This window comes from Tamandua tetradactyla, chromosome 4 (assembly GCF_023851605.1).
Source record: "Tamandua tetradactyla isolate mTamTet1 chromosome 4, mTamTet1.pri, whole genome shotgun sequence".
In the NCBI taxonomy this organism is placed as follows: domain Eukaryota; kingdom Metazoa; phylum Chordata; class Mammalia; order Pilosa; family Myrmecophagidae; genus Tamandua; species Tamandua tetradactyla.
The window spans coordinates 38,655,018-38,669,694 of record NC_135330.1 but is presented as its reverse complement, the minus strand read 5'-3'; the positions used below and the strand labels follow the sequence as shown (position 1 = coordinate 38,669,694).

Sequence of the window (14,677 nt, the reverse complement as noted above, 5' to 3'; positions counted from 1 at the left end):
ACTGCAGACTCCACTGCCAATTGTTCACTGAATTGCAACCAGGAATAGTTCATGGGTAAAACTGATGGTGTTCCCCATAAAATCCGGGCGTCTGTGAACATAGAGTAGGAAGGAGCCTGCTTCCTATTAAAGAGGTTGGCTGGAGTCAATGTGCAAAAGCAGAGTACAGAGCAAGGGCAGCAGCCTTCATTTTCAGCATGAAGATACTTGAGTTTGTCAAAATCCAAGTGGACACTACAAAGGGTAACCAGGTACAATACGTCTGGAGGGGACTCCACCTAAAGGGTTGACTCAGTAACAAGCACTGGGGTCAACCTCTAGGAGCAGGAGCAATGAAACAGAGAAGTCCCCAGCGGGGGGCCTCCAAAAAAACCCACAACTGCACGAAGAGAGATGACATAAGTACTCATCACTCATGGAAAGCATCAAGGGTTAATAGAGAGTTGGACAAGCAGCACCCATATAAGCAAAATGATTTTGCCCCTTTACTTCTAGTCCCCTACCTCCACCACTGTACTGATCCTGGGAAAGAGCCAGAAAAAACAAGGCGGGGGGCGGAATGAAAGAGCAAAAGCATACATTGTTGAAGGCAGTGAAAGAGAAAATGCTGTTCCCTATTTCAATGCCCACTGAAACCTGAATGTTTAATAAACTCCATTGCACAATGGATTAATACAGATCTAGAGGCCTTTCCTGATAAATCATACGCTCCTCCTGCTCTACCTCTCCATTTCCTCTAATCACACAATATGGAGAGTGGAAGCAAGGCAGGGAAATGGAGCATCCCTCCTTCTTTCTCAGGAACTTTATGATCAGCACCTCTAAAATCAAAGTTCAGACTAATTAACAAGTGGCTCCAAGGACAATTCCAGGCCACTTGTAATGTTAAATAACTTTAAGAATTCAGAGAACTGAAAAGCATTTTCCATTTCAATAAAAGGTTTGGAATCTCTGTTCTAGTGGATTGGTAGTCCCAAAAATTAGAACCTAAAATCTGTTCCATCAACAAATTCGTGTGATCTCAGAAATCTGACTTGATTAAACGAAGTCCCAGTTTCCCCATCTGTTGGCCAAGATGCCTATCCATTTTCCTTCCCATGGAACTTGGGAGGACTTCATGAGAAATCTGTTTTAATGGTGCTATATATATGCTCTTGGGGTAATAATACAAAGTTGAAATCCAGCTGTAATGCAGGATGAAGTGAAATAGAAGCCTGCACAGATAAGCCAATGCCTCCAGCTGTGGAGAGGAGGAGTTCCAGGTAGGGAAAATCAGGCTGAGCTTAAAACAATTTATATCAGACTTAACTAGAATTTACAAACGATGTGAAAATATTAAAATAAAGAAATCTTCTACTTAAATCACATTATATAAGTTGATTATTCCGTGCAATAACATAGACTTTCTAGGACACTCTGGAGGAGGATATTGTATGGTGGACATAGAGATGAAAGATGAAGTCACAGTTCAAGTACATGACCTGGAATAATTTTGGAACAGGCCATAGAAGGGGCTACACTATAGTTTTAGGGTGCATTATTAGTTTGAACCAGTTGAATTCAAATGGTGAAACCGAATTTAAAATGCCATTCACACTAAGTGACACTAGCACATGTGAGGGAAACATGCTGGATGAGGTTTATGAAATCCTAAGCTACAGAATCTTCATTGAATACTTTAGCTGACCAGGCTGCCTCAGAAATATTAGTACCATGTCAGATATCACAGCTTATAGTATCCAAAAATGAGCAATCAACATACGTGATGAATAGGAAAACTAAAATCTTTATAATTCAACTGAATAAGAACATGGATATTATAATTCTTCCTATTTTCCATTTTTCCATGCTTTATTCATGTAGGCAAACATAAGGAAGCTCATGACCTTAAAAAAAAAACACCTGATGTGTATACCAGAAAAGAAGAAAGTATTTAAATGACTTTTAACATACTATAGAGTAACTCATCCAAAATGTGATCATGTCTACAAACGGTAAGCAAGAAATGGCCCAGACAATGACAGGATTAGTGGTTAGGAAAGCATGAAAAAAGTATCCAAGCTTATCCCTGCAAACTTCAGAAACAAGTAGGACTTGGTAAGAAGATGCCAACATCTTTCAAAACAATTATGAATAACATCATACAAAGTGCTAACTATATTAGGTGTGGCCCGTAAGCTTAGCTTTTCAAAATATTGGTAACGAGTGCAGCAGTGAGATCCAGAATTTACTTTTTGTATCAAAGTTTTTTATTTGTTCCAAGGCAAGATACTGGTACAAATATTTCAAATGAGACAAAGATTTTTCTTTTGTTTTGTTGCTAAAGATCCACTTTGAGTTTATGCAAACAGCATGATTGCTCCAGCTTCTATAGTATATAACTCAGGGTATAAGAAAAGAGAAACCACTTCCTGCTTCTACAAGAGAAGGAATTTAGTGCAAGGAATTCATTACATAGTTGAACAACAATGAATTCCAAACAGGGAAGAGTGTTTAATCCAGAGATTAGCAACAGAGGAAGATACCACCCCTCCCAGGCTGGAGAGATAAAAGAAGGCAGTGTTCCCAGAATGCAGGGACGAGGCCCACAGGCCTGTGATGGTAAATTATCAGCAACAGCTCTCTGTGATGGTAAATGATCAACAACAGCTCTCTGATTTGCAATGTTTACAACGTCCTAGGTATAGATATTCCCACCACGGCCTATTTTAAGCCACCAGTGTGATGTCACTGAAAATGGAACTGGGAAAAAATGAATAAAATTGTCTCTCTTGAGCTGAAGTGAGCTGGCTCCAGAACACCATCCTGTTGCAGTCACGTGATGGGAGCTGTAGCCATGGCACTGGACTCAGCTACTGCCACTGGAGCTGACGAAAGCAGAGAAAGAGGGGGAAATGCCCTGGCTTTGCCTTACTCCTTCCTTCATGGCCTTCTACTGTCCAGTCCAGACAGAAAGATAGAAGAAATGCACAGGAGAAATGCAACCTGCAGGACTCCACCCCTCTACAACACAGAATAGAGTAGGGAAGGGAGGTGAATGGATCTGAGACACCTGCAATATTGCTCATGTTTTTATTATGCTCAATTAGATTAATTTAGCAATACAAGAGTGAAATGCATCATGCTAAGAACTGCAGATGAAGAATCAGCTTGTGCAGGTGGGCCACAGTGGCTCAATGGCAGAGTTCTCGCCTGCCATACTGGAGACCCGGGTTTGATTCCCGGTGCCTGCCCATGCAAAAAAAAAGAATCAGCTTGTGGTTCAAAGGTCAAATTTGGCTCCAACATGCAAAGCAAAATGATTAATTTTGAACCTCTGAGTGTATATTTTAGAAATGGGAATTGAGGTATTTACGATATTTTTAATGACACCATTGAACATCTCATAATTTACCAAATATATTTAAGTAGTATTTTGTGCAATACAAGGGGAATTTAAAGTGGCTGAAATTCCATCCCCATCACATATCTTCAAATTGAACACTCACCATTCATCCATTCAGTAATCACTTCTTGGGCACCCACTGTGTGTTATCTCTACTCCAGACACTTGATACACAGCTATAAACAAAACAGGAAAAAACCCTCCCCTCAAGAAGCTTTATACTAGCAGGGGAGACAGACAATAAAGATAAATAAGCAAATATACAAAATATTACTTTATAAGCACCATGGAAAAAATAAGCAGGGGAACAGGGATAGGGAATGATAAAGGAAAGAACTTAAGAAGGTGGGCCAGGGAAAGCCCAACTGAGAGAGTATCATGTAAGCAAAGACCTGAAGGAAGTGAGGGAGAAGCGATGGAGTAGGGTTGGGCTGGGGAGAAGAGTATTCTAGGCAGAGGAAGCAAGTGCAAATATACTGGATGGAAGTTTGCCTAATATGTTGTAGAAATAGAAAAAGATTGGAGTAGAGTAGGGAAAAGAGGAAAAGCAGATCATGGAGGTAGGGCCTTGTAGGATATGGTTAGGTCTTAGATTTTGTCATGAGTGAAATGGTGCGCTACTACAGTAGATCATTCTAGCTGCTATATTAAGAATAAACTGCAGCTGTCTGTTTTAGTTTGCTGATGCTGCCAGAATGCAATATACCTAAGGGTTTAGGCAGTGGCCTTGCTCTCTTCAAACACTGGAATTAGGGTTGCAACATTGGGGGGCATTGGGAGAGCACTGGGGAGGCCACTTTTTCTAGACTCCACCCTCTCCAAGCATTGGGGCAGGACCTGGGCTCTGTGCCATCTCTGGGGCACAAATGGGGCAATTGCCAGGGTCCTTCCAATCCCCGGAAAATTTATTACACTAAATGCTAACATTAAAAAAGGAGAAAGTAAAAATCAAGGACTTAACTACTTGCCTGGAGGGACGAAAAAAAGAAGAGCAAACTAACCTCAAAACAAAGAGAAGAAACGAAATAACAAAGATTAAAGCAGAAATAAACAAACCAAACTGGAAACCAAAAAATAGAAAGAATCAACAAAACGAAAAGTTTGTTCTCTGAGAAAATAAAAAATCGATGTTGCACAGGTGGTTCAATGACAGAATGCTTGACTTCCATGCGGGAGACCTGGGTTCAATTGCTGGACCATGCACCCAGAAAAAAAAATACAATGAGAGTATGCAAATAAACAAAATAAAAAATAAGAGAAGGGTCATTACCATGGATTCTGAAGAAATTTTTTAAATCATAACAAAATACTATAAACAACTATATACCAACAAACTAGACAACTTAGATGAAATGGCAAGCAAACTACCTACACTGACTCAAGAAGAAACAGAAGATCTCAACAAACCAATTACAAGTAAAGAGATTCAATTAGTCATCAAAAAATCTTCCTACAAAGAAAAGCCCAGGGCCAGTTTCACAGGGGAATTTTATTAAAATTCCAAAAAGAACTAAAACCAATTCTGCTCAAACTCTTCCAAAATTTTGAGGAAAAAGGGACACTAACTCATTTTATGAAGCTAACATCACTCTAATACCAAAACCAGATACAGACGCTACAAGAAAGAAAATTACAGACCAATCTCTCTAATGAACATAAATACAAAAATTCTCAAGAAAAAACTAGCTAATTAAATCCAGCAAGATATTAAAAGAATTATACATTATGACTAAGTGGGATTTATACCAGGAATGCAAGGGTGGTTCAACATAAGAAAATCAATCAATATAATACAGCACATTAACAAATCAAAAGGGAAAAATGATAATATCAATTGACGCTGAAAAGCATTTGACAATTCACCATCCTTTTCTGATAAAAACACTTCAAAAGGTAAGAATCAAAGGAAATTTCCTCAATATCATAAAGGGCATATATATGAAAAACCCAAAGCCAGCATCATACTTAATGGTGAGAGATTGAAAGTATTCCCCCTAAAACGTGGAACGAGAGAAGGATGCCCATCGTCACCACTATTATTCAATGTTAGACTAGATGTTCTAGCTAGAGCGGTCAGGCAGGAGAAAGGAATAAAAGGCATCCAAACAGAAAAGGAAGATATAAAACTTTCATTATTTGCAGATGACATGATCCTGTGCTTGGAAAACCCTGAGAAATCTATGACAAAGTTACTTGAGCTAATAAATTCAGTGAAGTGGTGGGATACAAGATTAATGTAAGAAAATCAGTAATATTTCTATACTCAGGTAATAACTGAGGAGATAGTTACAGAAAAAATTTAATTCAAAATAACCACCAAAAGAATCAAGTATCTACAAATAAAGCTTAAACAAGGAAGTAAAATACCTGTATACAGAAAATTACAAAACATTGCTAAAAGAAATCAAAGACCTACATAGGTGGAAAGACATTGGCACTCATGGATAGAAGGTTGAATGTCATTAAGGTATCAATTCTACCCAAATTGATCTATAGATTCAATGCAATAACAATCAAAATTCTAACAATCTACTTTGAAGACTTGAAAAAAGTTAATTATCAAATTTATCTGGGAGTAAAAGAGGCCCCACATAGCTAAAGATATCCTATAAAAGGAGAATGAAGAGGGAGGAATAAAACTTTCTGACTTTAAATCTTATTATAAATCCACAGTGGTCAAAGCAGCATGATACCAGCACAAAGATAGAAGTATTGACCACTGGAATCAAATAGAGAGTGTGAAGATAGACCACTAAATTTGTGGTCAACTGATCTTTGACAAGGCCCCCAAATCCACTGAACTGGGCAGCATAGTCTTTTCAATAAATGGGCATGGGAGAACTGGATATCAATAGCCAAAAGAATAAAAGAGGACCTCTACCACATACTCTATACAAAAATTAATTCGAAATGGATCAAGGACATAAATATAAGAGCCAATACTATAAATCTCCTAAAAGAAAATGTAGAGAAACATTTTCAAGACCTAGTAACAGGAGGTAGCTTCTTAAATTTTACACCAAAGCACAAGCAATGAAAGAAAAAATAGATAAATGGGTACTCCTTAACATCAAAACCTTTTGTGCCTCAAAAGACTTTGTCAAAAAGGTGAAGAGGCAGCCAACTCAATGGGAGAAAATATTTCGAAACCACATTGGATAAAAGTTTGATATCCTGTGTACATAAACAAATTATAGAACTCAACAACAAAAGAACAATCAAATCAATTATAAATTGAGCATATGAAATGAAAGGACATTTTTCCAAAGAGCAAATTACAAATGACTAAAAAGCACATGAAGAGATGTTCACCTTCATTAGCTATAAGGGAAATGCAAATCACGATAAATCACACCTATAAGAATGGCTGCTATTAAACAAACAGAAAACTACAAACGTTGGAGAGGATGTAAAGAAATTGGAACACTTATTCACTGCTGGTGGGAATATATAATGGTACAGCCACTACGGATGACAATTTGGTGGTTCTTCAGAAAACTAAATATTGAGTTGCCCTATGACCCGGCAATACAAATACTTGGCATATACTCAGAAGAGTTGAAAACAGTGACAACAACAGAGATTTGCAAATCAATATTCATAACAGCACTATTCACAATTGCCAAAAGATGGAGACAATCTAAGTGCCCATCAATAGAAAAGTGGATAAAGAAAATATGGTGTTCTAGTTTGCTAGCTGCTGGAATGCAACACGCCAGAGATGGATTGATTTTCAGTAAAGGGGAATTTATTTAGTTAACATATAGTTCTTCAGAGGAAAGGCAGTTAACTTTCAACTGAGGTTCTTCTTATGTGGGAAGGCACAGGGTGATCTCTGCTGGCCTTCTTTCCAGGCCTCTGGGTTCCAACAACTTTCCCCAGGGTGATTCCTTTCTGCATCTACAAAGGCCTGGGCTGAGCTGCGAGTGCTGAGATGAGGTACAATGAGCTACTTGGGCTGTGCTACATTGAGCTCTCTCATTTAAGCACCAGCCAATCAACTCAAACATCATTCATTGCAGCAGGCACACCTCCTAGCCGACTGCAGATATAATGAGCAATAGATGAGGTTAACGTATCATGAGCTCATGTCCACAGCAACAGAAGTAAGCATATTCACCTGGCCAAGTTGACAACTGAACCTAACTACCATATGTGGTATATACATATGATCGAATATTATGCAGCAGTAACACGAAACAGGGTCCTGAAGCATATGACAACACAGATGTACCTTGAGAACATAATGCTGAGTGAAATAAACTAGATACAAAAGGATAGATACTGTATGATTTTGCTGTTATGACTTTGGCACAGGTAAACTCAGAGGCTTACAATATAGAATATAGGGACCTAGAAGTACATAGAAGCTAGAGATGGGTGAAGTTACCGAGTGAGGTTGAACTTAAATGTAAGGGCTATTGATAGAAGTGATGGTAGTTCATTGGGAGGTTATAAGCAACATTGCCATATTGAAGGTGAATATGATTGAAAGGGGTTGTACTGGAACTATATATATAAACAAAAACGCAAGTTTTGATTTATACATATGATGGAATATTGTGAGGCTACAAAAAAGGAATGAAGTTGTGAGACATGCAGCAAAGTGAATGAACTGTGGGAACATTGGGTAGTACAAAACAACCCAGAAACAAAAGAACAAATATAGTATGGTCTCCTTTAGAAAATACTTATAAGACAGCTGGGGCCTAGATTGTAAGGTCTTACAGCAGCCACACTTAATCCAGAGTTGTAGGTGTATTTCTAGTTCTAAGATGCTGTGCTATAAGTATAAGCTGGTGTTTCCCCTGGAATTCTGGGTGCCTCTGTGACACCTAAGACTCAGAGCAGAGTTTTGCAGCTCTGAAAGTCAGAATTGTTATGTACAGCTACTGAAAAAGAGGTCAGGCTTCAAACAGAGAAAAAACAAAGCTGATCTGACTGGGACTAAGGTAAACGAGAACACAGGGCAAAGGATGATAATGTATGTACTCTAGAGCACCACCTACTGTATGAGACCAAATGCAGAGAGGTTGGTTGTATCTAGAGCCTAAATTTTCTATGCACACTGTATAAATCAACCTGTCTGGATAGCTCATTTAAACAACCCAAACACTGGGAGCTCAGAATTAGAACAAGGTCTTGCAATTCTGTTATAGCTCAATGTAATATCTGGATACATTCCAGACTAAAAAATATTCATAGAATCCCTTGAGGGACTAGAGAAAAGATATGAAACTATTAAACTTTCCCATCTGGGAAACCCTTGGTGCTCTCCCAAATATTAAGGACTACTGAGAAAACAGACCAAGCCTTTGATTTTGAGGCTTGCCCTTATGAAACTTATTTCTGTAGTGGAGAAGATAACCACCTATAATTATACCTAAGAGTTGCTTCCAGGAAACCTCTTTTGTTGCTCAGATGTGGCCTCTTTCTTTCTAAGCCCAACTCTGCAAGGACAATCATTACCCTCTCCCCTACTTGTGACATGACATCTGAGGGTGAACACCTCCCTGATAATGTGGGACACGACTCCCAGGGTTGAGCCTGGCCCTGGCACTGTGGAATCAACAACGCCTTCTGGACCAAAATGGAGAAAAGAAAAGCAACAAAAGATGTTACAGGCTAAAAGAATTCAAATACAGTTGAGAGGCTATTCTGGAGGCTACTCTTATGCAAGCTTCAGTAGATATTTCTAATTGCCATGGTTCATCAAACCCCAACCAACATCATGCCTGTTAACCCTAAAGAACACCTAGGGCTCTAACTGAGACTCTATAAAAGTTTTATGCATGAAGTTTACTTTCCTGAAACCCATAACCTCTAGAGGATTCCTAAGCTAGATAAGCCCTGAAACCCAGAGAGGCCAGCCTCTCCAAGAATATCAACTAATTCCATCCCCTTATCCTATATTATCGAAATCCCTTTTTGACATGAAAAGCTAGAATGCACATAGCCCAAACATCCCTGTAGAGTGGGAGAAAGATCAAAGGAAAAGGAGGAGTTATAACAGATAAGATTAGGATTTAACAAATGAGTCTTACTGCTTGAATCATTATATTGATATTTCTTAACCCCCAGTGTTTTGGAGCAGCTAGAAGGAAGAATCTGAAACCTTGGAACGGTAACCCATAACAAACTATGAAATCTGTTCTGCAACTACTTTAAAAGTTACTTTAAAAATTATTGCTTTTCCTTTTTCGTGTTTATACGTTATATTTCACAATAAAAATGTTGCAGCCAAAATATATATATAGGATATTGAGACTCTAAATGACATCCATAAACCCAGATTTCAAATGTTTGTGTTCATCATAAATAGCCTTATTAGTAGTTCTGGTTAACTTGAAAATAGAAATCTGAACTCGTAAAATAAATCTGTGCTAATAAAATAGAACTTATAGCTTAACATATTGGGCTTTCACTTACAGTTTCCTTTGCCAAAAATACATTTAAATCACTGATATAATACAATTATTCCTGTTGTTTAAAACTTCCTCATACACATTACATATATTAAGAGACTCAACCACTTGAAAGTCTGCAGCTGAAAATATAAAATATACTTGTCTATAGACCTTATGATTCAGTAGTCTGTTCATATAATTTGCACAAATCATATAAACCCTCTGAATCTTAGTTTCTTCATCTATAGACCAGGAATGATAATACTGGAAAGATTCATTAAGAATGCATAAAGAGTCTAGCAAACACAATTTATCAGAAATAATAATAAGTGACATATTAACGGCAGACAAATTGGACCAATTGGAACATTTCAGATGTTCACCAAGGCAGATGGCCTAGCTGACTCAGGTGAATGGATAAAAAGATCTAAAATATTAGAAATTAGAATTAAAATGTACAGCGCTCCTATCAAAGACTTTTTAGCATGCCTGATGAAGAGGCTGATCTCCCTCCACAGCTTCTAGGTGCCATCGGGATGATGTCATATCTGAAACAGCAGCCTCCACACATGGACTATGTCACACACACCTTGGCTTATGTGGCTTCAACTCTTTCCCACTTAGATAGCCATAGCTTTGGTGATTGGAGGGGCAAGGATACTTGAGATTCTATGGACTCCTTCCCTTTTCATTTTCAAGGCTTTCTGAAAACAGCTGCAGAAATAACCAGACCTTTGGAAAAAAGATGATCTTGCTACACTTCCAGCCAGACTGCAAGCTGAGAGAAGTGGAAATATTACAAGCCAGTTTTCCTGAAATCCTCAGCCCTGTCAAACCAGCTGCAGCAATTTCTTGGCTTTACATATAATCTCAAAACAGGACAAACTCCTCTTCCAAATCCTTCTGGGTGTTTTAGCTTTAGCTCTATCCTTACATTAGATGTACAATTAAGTCAGGAACAATAGCCTCACAGCTTCAGTTGTACCCAGATTCACAAATCTGAGTTCTGATGACCATAGGATATATGAATCAGATGATAAACTTAAATCACAAATACCATACCCAAAGATTGAACTCCAAGAAGTCCATTATACGCAACATGCTACAATATATTTTCAGACTAGCTAAAAGACAAATGCTTTATGTTGAAATAATCTTAAGCAAGGACTGTGGCTAGGGTTGGCAAATATCAAGAATTTCAGTTAAAGTTATCTCATAGCTGAGGATTTAAAAGCCAGAATAACCTAGAGGGCAGGTTGAAAGAGTGGTTACCAATGTTTAATACAAAGAATGCTAGTAAAGAACCTCAAACGAATCTTCATTCACTCAATCTAGTATTAGCAGACTCAGGAAGCTGTTGTAAACAATCAACTCTGCACACCCCATTTTCTCCTGTGTGAATTATATGTGCTGACCACAGTATGTCATTCTACTCTCTCCTGGGGACTACTGCATCCAAAAATGCAAGCAGCCAATGCTCTTGAAAATAAAAATTAACCTTTCTCTTTCCAAGAGATAAAAAATTCTTTCCTAAGGTCCCTCATCCAGAGCTGTTTTCTGGGAAGATGACCAGGGAAAACATCCATTCAGAAAATCAGAAATCAGGTTGCCAAGGAAATGTGATGCTAAAGAGACAGTATTAGAGGAAAAGGCGATGTGATCCTCCTACCTTGCCTTACCAGGCCTTCAAAATCTCTAGGAGACTGGTTTAAATTTGATCCAGACCCACAGACACAAATTTATTTTTTCAAAGGTATGGCAAGCTAACAAGAATAACTGAGGAGGTTCAATCCAACCTCAGATCATACCTGGCCCAAACACTAAAAGATCAAGGTCAATTCCAGGGTTTCTTCAAGGACCCACTGATTAATTCTGTACTGGATCCAACTACCAGAGCCTGTCTCAATTCTAATACAAACCACATGCTCAGCTCCAGAACCACACTCAATATTTTCTAAAATAGGGAGACCTACAGGATGGGCTGGATAGCATAGGTGTGTTCTGATGAGTAGCAGGGCTCCTAGTTTGGGTTTTATTCTAGCTCAACTGTCTACCTTCAGAATTGGTACAGAACTAGACCAGCTTCAGATTCCCCTTTGTTTCGTGTCCTTTCCACTAGTAGCTACTTGAGGCATACATTGTGAAATCTGGAGAAAAGAAGATTAGATAGCATGAACTTAACTCTAGAGAAAAGAAGAAGGAAGAAAAGGAGGGAGAAAAAGAGGGACGATGGAATAGAGGGAGGGAGGGAAAAAGAGAGCTCTTAAAAATAAAGAGTTAAAAAGAAAATCTCGTGGGCCAAATAATTTTCATCTTCCATGCAACATCTCTGAAGTATGCTTTCCACCAACCTAAAGAGCTCAGAAACATGCAAACCATGCACCTCTAGGAGTCCCGCTTGTCAGTGGTCCTCCAGGACCATTTTGGTGTACTTTGCTCTGCCATTTGCATTTTATATATTAAAAAGATCTTTCGTATTTCCATGCTAGCATTATTGTATTTTTAAATTATCATACAGTAAAACTGACTTTTTTATGTCTATATCTATGAAGTATAACACATTTGATAGCCACGACCACCAAAAGAATAGAGAACTGTTCATGACCCCAAGAATCTCCTTCATGCCTCCCCTTTGCAGTTATACCCTCACCCCACAACTAACTCTGGCAACCACTGTTCTATTCTTCATAAATAGAAGATTTATGAATAGAACAGAAGAATATCTATATATAATATCTTCATAAATGGATCTTTAATAGTTTTTTTGTTCCATAATCACACAAAAAACTAGAAATGCTATTTTTCTTATAATTCAGGAGATAAGCATTTTGTTACAATAGTCATTTTAAGTCATTACATCAAAATTTATTTCAAATAAAATGCGATTTTATGTTAGTAAGTATGAAAACACAAAAGATGAGCCATCTGAACTTGTACCTTTAATTCTAGACAATGCCAGCTGAGACCAGGCAACCCAGAAAGCCCAACCCTGTTTATGAAGGCCTGGACCTTGTCTTCCCATTCCTCCATGAACCTGCATTCACCTCGCTCCCAGATACCTTTTATGCTGCCCCACAGTGCCCTCTTTGAATTGATGATGTATGTGGTTTATTTAATTCTGACCCATTGTTTCCCTTGGAGATGGGTTGCATCCACTGCTGTGCACTATCTACTTTGGGATTCTCTAGGTAATTATTTCACCTAGGCCAGCCTCCAGCCTGCAAGCCTCAAGTCCCAGGAATGGCCCACTAGGCTGGCACACTTTCTATGTCTAATTTGGTCTCCTAGCAAGGGGCAAGTTCTGAAGATACGACATTTCCAAACTTGCAGTACACTCATCTGCAGTGACCACATACATGTATCTGCCTTTTATATGTTTTTTTTTAAACCTACGATATTAAAAACTCAAGAAATACATTATATAATGTATAATATATTGTATAATACTATATCTCATTAAATTATTTATTATATTATCTGATTCTATATATACTATTACCAGGTTCAATATATGAAATTAGACCACTGCAGAAATAAGAATACATTTTGAATTTTCAGTCTTAAATCTACTGAAGTAATGCTTTATAGTGAATTTATACGGGTTGACTATCTCAACTTTATTTCTTATAAAACTATATGATATGAGAATTTATTTTATATATTTTTCTTAATGCTTGACATTAAACCTATCAGACTGACAATACTATAGTCTTTAACTGTTATCCAATTAGATACTTTCCTTAAGATATAATTATAGAAAAATCCCATTGCACTATTTCTTTCCATAAACTTACAACTTTTTTATTCCTCAGTGAAACTCTTTTTTGCTGTGATCCTTTGTAGAACAAGCCAAAGAACAAATGAACAATCTTTTTTTTTTAATGCATCTCTTTCCTTCCTAATTAACTCATAATTGTGACATGATGGTTAGAGCTATCACTTCAAAGCATATTTATGATAGTGAGATGTCCATTAAACCAGAAGTGGAAATCCATCATTCCTGTTCCTGATATGTTAGTATGTTAACTTCCAGTTTGTAAAGGCCAGAAAGGGTCCAGTCTGTTTTCTACATATGTTGAGTACTCACTGTTAAAAGATTTTATAGCTATGGCAAATACCCAAGTAAATTTCATTATGTTTAATTTTTATGGTGAAATTCAGATTTTTTCAGTAAGAGATAAATCCTTAAATCCAAAAGTCTAAATAGAATAATCCTTAAACACTAATTTAACTGATTAAATTAAAGACACTGACAAAGTAAGACTATCCTAGCCAAATTCATGGACTTTTCTTTGAATCCAATATTTTTCCATTTGGGCAACAACAGGATTGTAATTCACTTTTAGTTCAATATTTAGTTTCTCTCTAACAGGTAGTGTTGGCCCCTGATTTTGGCCTCCATTTCTTAGATGATCTCTTCCAATAATCAGCTAAAGATATCTCTTGGTTACCAATGCACTCTCAGGAAAAGATTATTTAATAAATACCAATTCCTATATTACTATTTAGCCTTCTCAATCATGAACCTGAAGTTCCCTCATCTCTCTTTTTCCCTTACCTCTTTTGTCCCAGTCTTTAAGACCTCATGAAAACATGAATGGCTATAATGCTATCTATTTTTAATTAAAAATACAAAAATTGACACTTAAAATCTCCATCCTTGAAAGCTGAAATCTCTCCCTAGAAAACTGTCCATATACACATACATACAACATTTTGCAAATAACTATAGGGGCTAAAAGTTCCTCTAAAACTCATCTACAGGTAAATGAAAGATGCATGGTCTCCAGGGTAAACTCAGCACAACAAGCCACTCCCCACACAGTCCACCACTCAACTCCCATCTGTCCCAAGGTTTGCTACACCATCAGCCCTTCTTCAGTTG

At 37.6% G+C, this 14,677-nt stretch overlaps 1 protein-coding gene across 1 annotated transcript in view; it reads right to left on the bottom strand.

Moving 5' to 3' along the window:
• RGL1 (ral guanine nucleotide dissociation stimulator like 1) overlaps nt 1–14,677 on the bottom strand; it is a 286,004-nt gene that overhangs the window by 184,181 nt on the left and 87,146 nt on the right. The window lies entirely within an intron of this gene.